This window comes from Tachypleus tridentatus, chromosome 9 (assembly GCF_004210375.1).
Source record: "Tachypleus tridentatus isolate NWPU-2018 chromosome 9, ASM421037v1, whole genome shotgun sequence".
Lineage (NCBI taxonomy): Eukaryota > Metazoa > Arthropoda > Merostomata > Xiphosura > Limulidae > Tachypleus > Tachypleus tridentatus.
Window position 1 is genome coordinate 98,735,990 of NC_134833.1, and position 12,998 is coordinate 98,748,987.

Below are 12,998 nucleotides of genomic sequence, written 5' to 3' on the forward strand. Positions count from 1 at the left end.
TATAGAAGTAAATTCGTTACACAAGATTAGAGTAAATTAATCTATCAGACCTTGGGTGTGGTCAAATACATCAAACGAAAGGATTTAACAAACTGAGTGTGAAACTGTAATCAGATCTAAAATTGGTCAAAAGATGATAGAACTAGAAATCTGTACTTGAAAATTAAAAAAAATAACAATAAAAACACAGAGCCGTTGTATGATTCGATACACCGCGGCTAGACTTAGCCTCGTGAAAAAGTAAATTAACTTTTGACTTTGGCCCGGCATGGCCAGGTGGGTTAAGGCGTTCGACACGTAATTCTAGGGTTGCTGGTTCGAATCCCCATCGCAACAAACATGCTCGCCCTTTCAGCCATGGGGGTGTTATAAATTTATGGTCAATCCTGCTATTCGTTGGTAAAAGAGTAACCTAAGAGTTGGCGGTGGGTGGTGATGACTAGTTGCCTTCCCCTAGTCTTACACTGCTAAATTAGGGACGGCTAGCGCAGATAGCCCTCATGTAGATTTGCGCGAAATCGAACACCGTAACCTACCTGGCCGTGCCGGGCGATCCATTTAAACTAAAAGTTTTCAAAATGAAAAGTCCATAATTGTTTCTCAAATATTTTTTTCTGTGTCCATTATATATATATAACTTGAAAACTGAAGTACTGTACGAGACAAGATAACAGTCATACTTAAGGAAATGGAACTCAAGTTTGGACATTTGGTACTTGAAAAAATAAAAGCAGTGTGATATCGAATCACGTGACATGCCCTGTTTGCTTTATTTTGTGCGACTCCTCACAACTGTATTTTAGGTAGCTTCAAGTGATTTAAAGTTACACAAATACGTATTGGTTTAACATTATAACTGTCTTTAAGTACACATCACAGATCTTTTCAATTATACTTAATTAATCTTTTAATGCAGTTTTTATGTTTATTTTTTTCAAATGGAAAAAACTGAAACCTCTACGTGATAACTCTGTGATTCGCTTTTGAAACAATAATCAATATAAACTTGTCAGTGTACAGTTTTGTTTCAACCTTTTTGACACACGGTAAATCAGTTCAACTTTATATTCTATGTCCAATAATATTCCTTTAAGCAGATACTCGTTATAGAAGAATATATAGTTGGCGGAACAAATGTAAATTTGGGGGTTAACAGAAATTTGACGGCACTTTGAAATAGCTACTACCACATCAGTTTTGCACAAGTCTCTTTCCCATTCGTTACTGAGACAACATTACTCTGTGTTCCAACGTTTATGAGGGAAAAATATTTATATTGAATGGCAAACTTTAAAATATATATATATATATATGATATGACAAATAATATTTTTAAAACAACGTATTCTGATATTTACAAAAGTACAAACATTAATCTTTGAAACTACTTTAGGTTAACGATTACTCATGTTATGTGATGTTAACAACCTATCACGAACACGCATCTAAAGAGCAAGGGCAAGTTTTTATCACATTTTGACATTTAGTTTAAAGTAATATAATAGATGTGCATTCCAGTTGACAGGAAAAGTTCCATTTTCATTATTTCAAATACTTAATAACTACCTGTTTAAATTCACATTCATCACAAGCAGAAAGTAATACAACAATTATCCCTATTAATTTTTTGTCTACCTTGTAATTTCAAAAACGAAAAGCTACGAGCCGGAAAAGGGTGGGAAATTGAATAGCGGTAATGAATATGGCGAACAGTTATGAATAATACCACTTTAGGAAGAAAATGCAAACTTAACAACAGCAGTCTTGTTAAATATTTGTTTACTAAATGCAAGCAAAGTCTGTGTATTAAATTCTCCTCACACGTCTTTTAATAACGAGCCAAAAATAAAGGTTTCGAGACTGACCAAGGCTATGTTCGCATTCTTGATACTAAGATACTACGGAGTGGATATGTACAGAGATAAGTCAACTGCGTGCCTCGCTCGTCAGGTCTTTTTATTTGAAATTATGAGAGTTAATTTCTGTTTGAGAGAGCGTAATTTCCCACACTTCACTGACAAGAATATTTTTATTTGTGCATAACATCGTAGAGCTTTCAAGAACTATGTGCAAATGGACCTTAAGCTGACAAAATATGATATTTCGGTATTTCATATGATTATAGTTTTCTAGAACAAAAACACTTGTCTTTTACAAAGTTTTAGCAACTAATTTTTGAACGAAAAAAAAATTGTTTTCAACTTTTACTTTGGAAAGACTTGTTTCAGAATTGTTGGCCCGGTATGGGCAGGTGGGTAAGGTGCTCGACTCGTAATCCGAGGGTCGCAGGTTCGAATCCCCGTCACATCAAACGTACTCGCCTTTTCAGCCGTGGAGGCGTTATGATGTATTAATAATGTACGAGTAGCCCAAGAGTTGGCGATGGGTGGTGATGACTACCTGTTTTCCTTCCAGTGTTGCACTCCTAAATTAAGGAAGGATAGCTCAGATAGCCCTCGTGTAGCTTTGCGCGAAATTCAAAAAATCAAACAAAGAGAATCGTTTGCAGTTAAGTGCAAAGCTAAACAATGGGCTCTACTCTTCACGGACATCGAACCTGGTTTCAGGCACTGTAAGACTGAGAGACCTGTTTCAGTAAAAAGTTATTGTTTAATAAATATTTTACCTAATTATACATAATTTCATTTAAGGTTTGTTATCGTATTTTTTGACGATTTTATTTCATTTTAAAATAATTGTCCAGTTTACTTTGGTACTCAGAAGATAATTAACAATACTAGAACTGTGTGTGTGTGTTTTTTTTCTTATAGCAAAGCCACATCGGGCTATCTGCTCAGCCCACCGAGGGGAATCGAACCCCTGATACTAGAACTGTCTATAGAATACAAGATGATTGTGAAGATGTAAGAAAACGCGCGTTGTGAACAAAAAGGTAAAAAATGTTTTCGTTCAAAATCTGATGAGATCTGCGAAAACTCTAGGTTTTACCATGACTTTTAACTGCAACGTTTTATTGCCCCACTTTTCAAAAGTAACGTTACTTCATTTCGTATTTTACTGTCTTAGATTTTATAATGTTCAAGCAATTTTTAACATAGCAGTTCTCTCACTCGAATGAAGTCTCTCTTACACTTTTGTGTTGCTTGTTTGTTTTGAAGTGTAGCACAAAGCAACACAATGGGCTATCTGTGCTCTGCCCACCAGGTGTAGCGAAACCCAGTTTTAAAAATTGTACGTCCGCAGACATACCGCTGTGCTAATGGGAGGGGGGGCTACTCTTTTGTAAGAACATCCTTTTTATTTTTATATGGCTATCATTGTTTTCATTTTGCGCATTACTTTTTGGATGCTTTTTTTAAGAAGCTGTATGTCCGCCATATGACGGGAAAATAATGATTGGTCGTATCTAACTAAATGTTTTATGAACATGTTTTCTAGAAATTTATTATAATCTAGTAACAATATATGTATGGAGAATGACTCTCGTTTTCTACTATTTCTTTTATGTATATTTGGTCATCTCCTTTAAGTATTGATTGACTAGCGTTTTGACTTATATATATATATATATATATATATATATATATATATATATATATATATATACATATATAAGTTATGTTCTTTTCCTGTTTTTGATAAATACTTATAGACTGAAAACATGTGAAAAACTGATTCTCAAAGACCTTGGTGTTTCTTGGTTAACTATATGATCCTGCAAGTTATTAACTGTTATGGTGAAGGCAGTTAAGCTTATTATGAATTTAGGGATATTTTCTGTGGACTGTCTTCCTGGATTTGCCTTTATTAGCCTGACGAGCTAAAGAAGTGCGCTTTCACCTGGGCATTTTCAATATTTAAATGTGATGCGGGTAAAACATGCGGGTTATTATACAGTTGTAGCCGAGGGTTGCGATTGGACAAAAGTTGGCGATGCTTCGCCAGTGTGTCCTCTCGACAACCAAGCAAACGTAACGGGAAATTTCAGCCAACGATTATGATTTTTGTGCGCTAGCAATACCGAGCGTAGAGCACGTGCTTATCTTATTCGATTTGATTACTTATCACGGTCTCTACCATTCTACTCTCAAATCTAATTATATGCTCACGGTAGCGCATCATCCAATTTATATATATATATATATGGCTGGAAGAATTTTAAAAACACAAATTTGCTTATCGTAGTAAAAAGCATGGTAAATTTTTGCAAATTGTATGTTTATTGGTACCGCAAGGGCCGATACATCGGCGTGACAGACGGACTGCTTTTCATCTTTATATAGTATATTTTTAATCTCCATAAACAACTAAGTACTACACAAACTTTCGTCTCCAAAGTATTCGAATTTTATAATATTAAAAAAAGTTATTAAGATTAACTATTCTATTTTTACAACCATAAAAAATAATTTTTGTAGTTAAGTAGGAAAATATATAAAGATAATATAAATATTTCCTTTGAAACTTTTCATGCTTTAATAACGTACCTAGATTTATTTTTCTGATAATCCATTTTCGAGCATATTTAAGAAAATTATAAATTATCTCGCATCATATTTGTTTGTTTTTCAGATAGCTTAAAATGTGCATACATAAGATTACGTTCTGAAATTGGACTCAGCAGATAACCCGATATGGCTTTGCTGAAAGAAAACACGCACACACACGTTCTGAAATAAAGTACATAAACCACAAAATATATTTATGATACAATGTAAGATAACACCATCATACATAGTAACTGAGAAAGTAATTAATTCGTTAATTATTTCACTTGCGGTTAATGTTTGGTCAAGTTAGTAGAATTGTCATCTGAATAAAAATGGAACCATGTATACCAACATATTTTTAGGTGTGGTAGAAAAGCACGTTTCACGTCGTTTTCAGAAAAAAAAAGCACACGAAACCTCTATGGTTGTTCCACTTATAACATCTCCGAAACTATAGTTTGCAGTTGTAAAAATCTAAGCGAGTTCATCAATCATTCGCAAAATTTAGACCTTAATATCTCCTTTTCTAACAAATCTCTTCAATACTATGTGATTTTAAGACAACTATTTCCAGTGATAGCAGCATCATTACCTCTATTCACTGCATACAAACATTCTGGCTCTCAGTTTACATCTTCAGTGTAATACTAGTTTCAGTGCATATTCCCACACCTTTATTTTTAAGCTGTATGAAGTTCAAAAGTATGTGATTGGGCCACATTATTCTCTTTTTGTGACCAGAGTGATCATTTTGTGGTTTGTTTTGAATTTTCGCGCAAAGATACATGAAGGCTATCTGCGCTAGCCGTTCCTAATTTAGCAGTGTAAGACTAGAGGGAATGCAGCTAGTCATCACCACTCATCGCCAACTCTTGGACTTCTCTTTTACCAACGAATAGTGGGATTGACATTATAACATTATAACGCCCCCACGGCTGAAAGGGTGAGCATGTTTAGTGTGACAGGGATTCATTTTGTGAATGAAGGCATTGGCTCACATTGACTTATGTTGTGGTTTCAGAATTGTCGTAAGTGTTCTGCTGTACGAGCTTTTCACTTATACAGAGAACGTTGAAGTCTCTTCTTCGACATTTTACGTCATTTTACTCCACATTGTTTCGAATTCACGCTATGCGAATATTCCTTTCTCAAAGAGAATTGTGACATATACCTGCCATAAATCTATACTGGTGTGAAGCAGCTGTTGTAGAATGATTTCAAATTCGTCGTGAATCAAATATATACAATACTGCGTAAAAGTGTTAAGATAAAGTAAACATTAGAATTCAGGATACTTTCAAAAGACAACGGAGGGTAAATCAATAATGAAACATCAAAGTTTTATTAATCTCTATATTTAATACATCAGAAACTCAGTGAAAGTGTTTGAGTTCAGTAAACAGTTAATATTTTATGTGTACCCCTTTTGCTTTAATAACTACAGACAGTCTTTAAGGCATCACATAAAGTTTTTATGTGAAATATCTGCTCTATTAACAATTCTCTACGCTTTTTGAGTCATGTCGTGACAACAAAACCAAATAACTAGTGTTAAGCTCTGTTTTTATCAAGGTTTATTTGTGGAGTGCTATTAAACTGATTTATTCTAGTATATACCGATACCATATGCTGTCTTCTTTCTATATAATTAAGACAGTGTATGGGGTACGATGGTAGTTATTTTAGACCCTAAATTTTTCAGTATGTCCATTCAAGTTGAACTCTCATGAAATGCCCTTGACACAAGTATATGTAAATGCTAAAAAAAGGAGGAGTATTCTCACCCTGGCTCATTTAGTTATCAACAGGGATCAGTGAAGCATTACTATAGTGTTGAAATTTACATTCTGCAACGACATGGAAGAATTATTCCATAAAATAGAAAGAATGTCGAAATATTTTCTTGTCCTAACCCTTTTGCACAGTACAATAATTGATAAATATGTTGGCCCTCTCACATTTGCGGGTACACACTATTGTATTGGAATATGTAATCTTTTTGATAAAGAGCACCCTCTACAGTTTTTATTAGCATTATTTGTATTCTATTTCTTCATTATTTACTAATTTTGTATATTTGCTTCCTATTTCATATTATTGTTGACATATTTTTTGACTTTCTTTTATAGTTTTTACAACTTATTATTTCATATTTCTACTTCTTTTGATCTATAAGTAGGCTCGGCATGGCCAGGTGGTTTAAGGCTTTCGACTTGTAATTTGAGGGTCGTGGGTTCGAATTCATGTCTCGCCAAACATGCTCGCCCTTTCAGCCGTAACGGCGTTATAATTTTACGGTCAATCCCACTATTCGTTGGTAAAGGACTAGCCCAAGAGTTGGCGGTGGGTGGTGATGACTAGCTGCCTTCCTTCTAGTCTCACACTGCTAAATTAGGGATGGCTAGCGCAGATAGCCCTCGTGTAGCTTTGCGCAAAATTAAAAAAATGATCTATTGAACACTTTATCTAAATTCATACATAAATATTCAAACATACCAACCATACCAGATAGACTCCTATGTAGTACAATAACGTCATTTGATAAAAATTGGATGAAAAATGAATTATTCTGCTCGCTAGACAGGTATCTCATACATGATGAAGATAGTCCTAAACACCTCTCCACGATCAACATATATTTTAAACATAAAAATAAATAAGTGCAAAAAAATAAAGAAATACAATAATAATAAATATATAGAGAGAGGAGACAAAAAAAGGCCACCATCAAACTAGACTTCCTACTGATAGGGAAAATAACATCTATAAATGCATGAAATCAGTACATGGACATTGCTCTGAAAAGGGTCGGAGAAATTTAGCCCACTCTGACCCTAAAACAGTAACTATATCAACCAACACTGCATGATCACATAAGTAAAGGAAGGGGGAAGAGGTCAAAGTGCATCTGACTCTCCAGGGTACATATGATTATCCAAATCCTGAGAGAGAGAGAGAGAGAGAGAGAGAGAACACCCAGACTTCTTATTAACAAACCAGTTAGCATGCTGAACTGTTTATCTGATGGTTTATAGCAATTGTCATGTTACCGGAAAAAAATCACATTTTACACTCTAGGGTCATGAATATATTTTGAGAGTGATGGTGAAACCCCAGTATTCGATTACAGTAACTCAATAATTGGTAATGGGTGTTGTTCTATTATTTCAGTTCAAAATTAGGTATGGTATAGTTTTGTGAAAAAATCCCAAAATAAGTCTTTTGCCAACCTTAAGTTTCAGCAATCCACACTGCCTCTTGTGTTAATACTATTACATTATTTCATTTTTGTAATGGTGTTTTTATCAGTGTTTTGTAACCTAAGCAAAATCAGCATGTTGAATTGTCTTTTTTAAGTTACTATCTCAACATAGGAATGAATAAGCTGTCTTTTATACAGTGGTTTCGTTCACTGTTCGGTCCAGTTGGATTTTAAATTTAAATAGACGACTAGGTCACTGTTTCAATGCGTTAGATCTATTTGATGACCTTAAATGTTCATGTTATTTTATACGTATCTTGTTTTCTGTTGATGGATTGCATATAAACATTATTTATAACAAGAATAAGTAAATTTATAAACCATACTTAATAATAATATTATTTCTTTACATCTATAAGAAATATTTCAAACGATACCCAAGATTTAAAATACACCTTAATTGTAAGTAGGAATACGTTTCATGAAGGAGGATATGTACCAGATACTTTTTGAGGTGCAAATCGTGTTTACTAGTATAAAGCAAACCTTAGATATAAAATATTAATAAACTTTATATACTGATGGTTTTACAAAGTTTTGTTTGTTGAAATGGTAGCGGATATCTTACGTATCAAATAAATAGGATAACCGTTCTTGTATAATGAGTTCTATGTCATTATTGATTTATTTATGATTATTTGTTTTTACACATAGAGCTACATAATAGGCTACCTGTGCTTTACGCACCGTGAGTGTCGAAACCTGATTCTTAGCATTATAGGCCTTCAGACTTATACTTGACATTTAATGGGAAAGTTAAAATTCAAGTCATAAATTGTTTTACCAAAATTCGCTTGGAGCTACCATCACAGTTATGTACCAATGAACAGTACTGTGCAAAAGTGTTAGGGCAAGAGATTATATTATCATTTTCTCCATTTTATGGAGTTCATTCTTCCATACCTTTATAAAGTACATGATTTAAATTATTGTTGTAAATTAATTAAGCATTTCATTATATTCTTTCTTTCAAATGAATGCTAATTTTTTTAAGATTTAACTTTCAAGATACCCCCAAGAAGTATTTTTTCAAAATTTTAAAGTACTGAATTTTATTAGAAAATTAACCACCATTCTTCCAAAATTTTCTTTATTAGTATAATCCTTTAAAACATGCATTACTGTAAATTCTAATATTTGAAACTATAAATATAAATGAACATCGTTCCATAAATATTTTAGGGTTATCTGGTGGGACAGCGGTAAGTCTACAGACTTACAATACTAAAATCCGTGGTTCTATAGGTGAGTGTAACTTTGCTTTAAAATAAACAATGGAACAAGTATTTATGGAGGTCATATATCTGAAGATGGCTTCATGATGGTCCATTTATTGTGTTCTGATTTAATAAGTTATATTTCTTTAAGTTCGATATCTTTTCAATTTTGTTTTTGTAGTTTAGCAGGAACTCACTTAAGATTAACACATTGATTTGAATCATTCAAAATGTTGACTACTTTGATCAGGTAATGCACTTTATGGAAGATAACAAAATAATTTCCTGTGCCAAATGTTATTGTTTCTCAATGTTATGTTTCATATCAACCACAGAAATTATATAAAAAGCTGCCACAAAAACTGCTCATCATTTGGAAAAGTCTTTAAAATTTGAATTAATTCTTATGATAAATTCGAAAACCAAAAGCTTAGTTTTTATTTTCAGTTTTACTCAATGATTAACTTTGAAAAATTAAAGGTTTAAAGATTACAGTAACAGGTTGTTCTATAAATGCATCTTGATCTTCATACCTTAAGTTATTTATTTTGAAGTTTCCTAAACCGTAACAGAATTTCATTAATTTATGTTTTAATTTAGTTCAAACTTTTTAAAAATCTAGACTAGTGATTTCTTAAATAAGGAATTGCCCTTTTTCTTTCTTTTTTTCTTCTTTCAAAGCACACTCCCGCTTTACTGAACTTAACAGTTGGCTTAGCCTCTACAACGGTACTGATTTACTTTAAGTTGTAATAAGTATTATCCTCAAAATCATCTTTTACTGCACAAATATATGAACAATTTCTTCATATTTTCAGATTTTATCACGTTGTAGTTTCGTTTGTTTATTATTAATATAAATTAAGATGGTTTCTTCCAAACTCTTTGTTTATCTCTTGAGACAAAATATGTCTACTTTTAATTTATTCAGTTTGAAACAATATCGTTAACAACGAAAACGTTTTAAAAATTGGATGGCATCTCATTTAAACGTGAACTAAATGACGAGGTTAGTGTTCAGTAACAGTAGTCTCTAATTTCTAATTACTGACTATAGGGAGAGCAGCCAATTAGCTGCACACGCAACCATATGAGCTCTGTTTGGCTTTTTGAAACCGAACAAAGATAATGACTGTTACTTCTACACCGCGTCAATAGTTGAATGTTCGGAGCACATTCGGTAGCATCATGTCGTCACAAACTATAGCAGCTCTGATTCTCAGTCTTACGTTTTAACCGTTGGGCCAAAAGTATTAAGAAACAAGAATTATTAGCACTTACTCTCTTTTTTAATCAAGATATCGCAAAAAGAACCTTCTAGGTTTTATATATAACAGTGCCATTACTCAGTTACAACAAAAAAGGTTTTTTTTGTTATTTTTGATTGCCGAAAATTGTCAGTTAGCAAGTATAATTATCAAACTGTTTACATCACATAAAGCTTCTTCATCACAAATTTAACACAATTTTATTGTAACAACTAATAAAATCAACATTGCAAGTCATTTATTAGCACAGTTTTCTAAATATAATTAACTCCAAATAGAAACTATTTATTCATTGTACATAATAAAGAGAAACAAAATAATATGAATCTTTGTTCACAATTTGGCCTTGATCGTACATATCATATCAACATCATTATATTATTATCAAGAATTGTTTTACTTATCAACTTTAATATTTATTACATAATCCTCTCTTTGCTTATCTCTCGCTTTCTCTCTTGTTTCTTAGCAACTGTCAAAGGCATAAATTTTGTCACGTATGTACTCATGTTTATTAGTTTCAGAGAATTTAGCGAAAAGCTACATGATGACTATCAATGCTAACCTTCCCTAATTTTGAAGCGACACACTGGAGGGCTGAGAGCTTGTAACACCACTCACCACCAACTCTTAACTGCGGTTGTAAGATTCTAATTAAGGACTTGACGAGTACAACGTTTTTTATTAATGTGTTTTCAAACAGCAAACTTGTCATCACTAACCACCTACTTTGCAGTAAGTATATTTACAACGTCATCGGGTTGAATATTTTAGAGCATTTTCACCCCAATAACTACACTGCAGAAAATGTCTTTCTTACAACTCTCATTATTCTGTCCAATGTCTCAATAAGGCAGTATATATCCTCACTACAGAGTTGAACACTATTATCGTCAACGTAATGGCATTCTACTCCTACTTGTAATAATTGTCTTTGTTCTATACGTTTATATAAATGAGAAGAAAATTTGCACTTACATCTGATGATTTTAATACTATTGTTCCTCTTGGAACGAGATATTCTATCAGAGGAACATTTATCTCTCATCATCCAACCGAAATAATGAGTTTTGGTATCGGATGAAATTCATCTTACGTAGTGATTTGTGGGACATAAAAGTTATATCTAAAATGCTATTTTTACACACTACTGATTTCGATTATAATGATAATATTATTATTACTTTATATTGATGTAGATTACAATTCCACTCGAATATTGTAGCATTTGGTGTGCTATACTGGAAAGATGCAGGTGAATAATTAAATGGGGGTGTATTGTCGTAAGAAAAAGTGTGCTTTAGTTACAACACTCTTACGACAGGCACGGAGAAAATGCTGGATACTTTGAACATTGTTTTTGTTTTAGAGCAAAGCCACATTGAACTATCTACTGTGTCCACTATAGGGAATCAAACCTTAGATTTTAGCATTGTGAGACCGTAGACTTTTACTACTGTCCTACCAGAGATTAAGTGCTTATATTAATTTATTTGTTTTTGAGTACGTTTCTAAATTATTTTGGTATGACCATCCACACTCCACTTGTGTGTACAAAAAGTTCAGTTAATTATCAACAGAACATGTGATCACAGTAAACTCGCTGCTAAACAAAATACATCAGAATTACCTTTTTGGAGTTTTGAAGCTAGTGGGATGTCAAAATTGATCACGACTTTTGAGAAAAGTATAAAATAGCTCATTTTGACGCAAAGTATTCATAAATTTAGATCATTAAAATGTGATAGAAATGGAGATATAGAATTTCTAAGACGAAGATTAATTGTTTTTTTGTTGTTTTTATTCACAAACTACACAAAGGGTTATCTGTGCTCTGCCTACCAAGAGTATCGAAACCTGGTTTCTAGTAATAGAAGTCCACAGATATACCACTGTGTCACTGGGGGACCCAAGACGAGGATATCCTTTGCACTCACTTCCATTGGAAAATAAAGGAATATGGAGTGGAAGAACTGTCCAGAAAAAGACCAACAACAAGTCGTACCCCAGCCATAGCAAGCAACGTGTAATGTTTTGTAATAAGTAAGAACATAGGAACAGCATAATCAAAAGGATATCTATCTGTAAGAGCAACACAAGTCATGTGTGCCTAAGTTGCCTGTGCAACATGTTTCTCCAACCATCATATAACTCAGGCGACTGGAGAAGAAACGTATATGCATGCTATTCCGTATAAAGATGTATCGTTCAAGCCGCCAGGTGAAGAACCTATGGATTTCTGTGTGATCACATTGTTAAAATCGTCATTTTTTTGTACACTAGATGTTTCATGGAAAGCATGCAGGCAGGAGTGATGCGCTTCATAAACAATAACATTAAGACGAAACATTTGGCAGTAGAAGCTACACTGCAAGGTTAGTTTCCAGATACAAGGCTGTCAGATAGAGCATGACTATATTTAATTACATAGATTGTAGCAATATAATGAAACTCTAAAATCGTTTTGATATAACGCTCAACCTCTGTACACTAAATAAGTTTTCTATTACGGCCTAATAGAAGGACTGACCTTCTGTTAACCCACCAACATCCTTTTCTTTTTGTTTTTTTGTTTGTTTTTGAAAGGACTGATAGGAAACGTCCTTGTAAAAAAACAAAAACTTCTTGTCATCGTACTTTCAAAATAACACATTTTACTAGTCACACAAGACTAAAGATATAGCTATGACTTCAAACCTACACGTTTTTGCCTTTAATGACTTTGGTATGCTGAATTACAACAACACTAATAGCTGTCATAGACAGCAATATAATAAATCTCAATTTTAATGATGTATGC

The 12,998-nt window shown here is 33.2% G+C and overlaps 1 long non-coding RNA gene across 1 annotated transcript in view; it reads left to right on the plus strand.

Annotated features, from left to right (window-relative positions):
• The window catches only part of LOC143225851 (uncharacterized), a 23,528-nt gene extending 10,870 nt beyond the window's left edge, over positions 1-12,658 (plus strand). Inside the window, exons 2-3 of the long non-coding RNA XR_013014106.1 lie at positions 2,772-2,893; positions 12,020-12,658. This is a non-coding gene — a long non-coding RNA (uncharacterized LOC143225851). The remainder of the gene's footprint in view (positions 1-2,771; positions 2,894-12,019) is intronic.
• The last annotated feature ends 340 nt before the right edge of the window (positions 12,659-12,998 follow it).